General features: G+C 37.6%; 1 protein-coding gene across 2 annotated transcripts in view; it reads right to left on the bottom strand.

Moving 5' to 3' along the window:
• The window catches only part of AQP4 (aquaporin 4), a 29,308-nt gene extending 29,288 nt beyond the window's left edge, over positions 1 to 20 (bottom strand). For both annotated transcript variants that reach the window (XM_075584841.1, XM_075584844.1), the window contains exon 1: positions 1 to 20. This exon is cut by the window's left edge and continues 66 nt beyond it. The gene's annotated coding sequence lies outside the window, so the exon portion shown is untranslated.
• Between the last annotated feature and the right edge of the window lie 2,028 nt (positions 21 to 2,048).

Here is a 2,048-nt window from a genome sequence, read left to right as displayed (position 1 = left end):
ACAGCCCAAAAGAACACAAGGAGTCAGATTACTGCTAGTGGTCTGATTGGTTTATTTCAAGAGTAGGGACGGAAAGATTTTAAACCATGAGATAAATGGGCAGTGGCTGTGGCACCAGTTACCAAACTGGTATACAGTAACTAGTATCGTATTAATATTACAGACTTCTTCAGAATTTACAATAATATTACAAGCCAAATGTGTTTCTGCTCCATAGTTGTGCACAGACTGAATGAAATACTTTGATGTACATGAAGTAAAACTTTGTCAGCAACATCTTTTAAAAGTGCAATTGTAAACATACTGTATAAAACACTTGTACATACTGTGCATGCTTTTCTACAAAGCAATTTGTCCAATTTGTTGAGTTTTAAGAACAACTTATCTCTTTTTTTATTTACTGCTCTTTGAGTTGTATGATATGTTGGTTTAAGAAATTCCTCCACTAGTTGTATTTTGATACAACATAATTAATATGCTTCTTCTGACATTCAATACAAGTATCTGCTGGCAATTCAGTCAAGAAATTTTAACATTAATGGGTCTTTTCCAGAAAAATTCACTTGACACATTTAACCTCTTTGAACTATTTGTGGCCTTCCCAGGCTGCACTTATGCAGCTCTTTTCTTTATTTCTTTAATATTACCATTCTGAACCATTTTGACTGTTTACTATATAAATATATTTTCTCTGTAACATAGTTAAGTTGTTAAATGAGTTGTCCAACGAAGGACAAAAGTAAAGTAATGGTATTTTAATTTATTTAATGTTTGCAACTGCACCTTTAGAACAAAACCAGACAAATAAAAGTATTTTTAAATTATCTCTAAAACATTAAATGTTTCCATGGTAGCCAAATTATTTTACAATCTCTATCTAATTTGATTTGTAGAGACTGCTTATAAATCCTAGAATCTGCATGTTAATTGTTACTTTTTACATATTTTCTTTTATGATTAAATAATTAGCCAATCAGAAAGAAGTAAGGAGAATACATATTTGATAAGCATAATTATAACGTCTATGAAAGGGGTGCAAGAAAGTAACATTTTTTACTTTAACGGTTCTTGAATCTTTCTAAGGAATCCCATTACATTAAATCAGCAACCTCCATAAAACTGAGGTCGCTGCGTTACCCGAGGAGCTGATCTATGTTGTTATGATCTGCTAATAACCTTCCATTTAAAATAAAAATCTAAATTGCTTCACCTGTTATTATTTCCTGGGCATCATCTGTTACCATAGCAGCCTGTGCTATCGTAATAAATGGATGGCAGTGGTCATTTAAATTGTATGTATATCTTTACTTCTATAGCCCCCGCAGTGCACTCAGCCCTTTACAAAAGAGACAATATGACAGATGATTGCCACGTGCAGAAAGATAATAGCAAAGCTTTACAGAGTGAACCTCAAAGGAAGAAAAAAGAAAAGGGTACTGTATGTGTGCCAAGCACGCGCATTTTAAGTGAAACTTCGTCTTTTGTCACAGAAATTGTATTTGTGATGGTGATGTTTTCAATGAAAAATCAAAACACAATTTCAGTGACAAAATGCAAACAAGTGAGACTAAGGCTGTGGCCAGGGTGACTCTGAGTGGGCGCTCGCGCTCAGCGCGATCAAACACATTGCTACAATGTGTTTCTCCAGCATGAGCGTGCATGTGCCCATGGACACACGGCGCTCAGCTGCTTGCAGAGACAAGTACATTTGTTTCTGCAATTCGCTGGTGCGTCACGTGAGTGGTTTGCCCAATGAGGGCGAACCAGCTCCGTGACATCATGGCCATGCCCCCCGATATGCCCCCCAAATGCACAACTGGCTGGCCAAAAATCCCCCCAGTAAAATGAGCGTCAAACTCCAGTGCCAGCGTGCTCTCATTCACCCTGGCTGCAGCCTTAGAACACACCCCAGTTTTAGCTATTTGCACTGTGAATTCCTTGTGTTGGTCTCAGTGTGTGTGTGTCTCTGGGACACACACACTGAGACACACACACACACACACACACACACACACTGTTTGTGTGTGTGTCTCTTTGTGTGTGTGTCT

This window comes from Ascaphus truei, chromosome 2 (genome assembly GCF_040206685.1).
Source record: "Ascaphus truei isolate aAscTru1 chromosome 2, aAscTru1.hap1, whole genome shotgun sequence".
NCBI lineage: Eukaryota > Metazoa > Chordata > Amphibia > Anura > Ascaphidae > Ascaphus > Ascaphus truei.
This window is presented reverse-complemented; position numbering and strand designations above follow the sequence as displayed.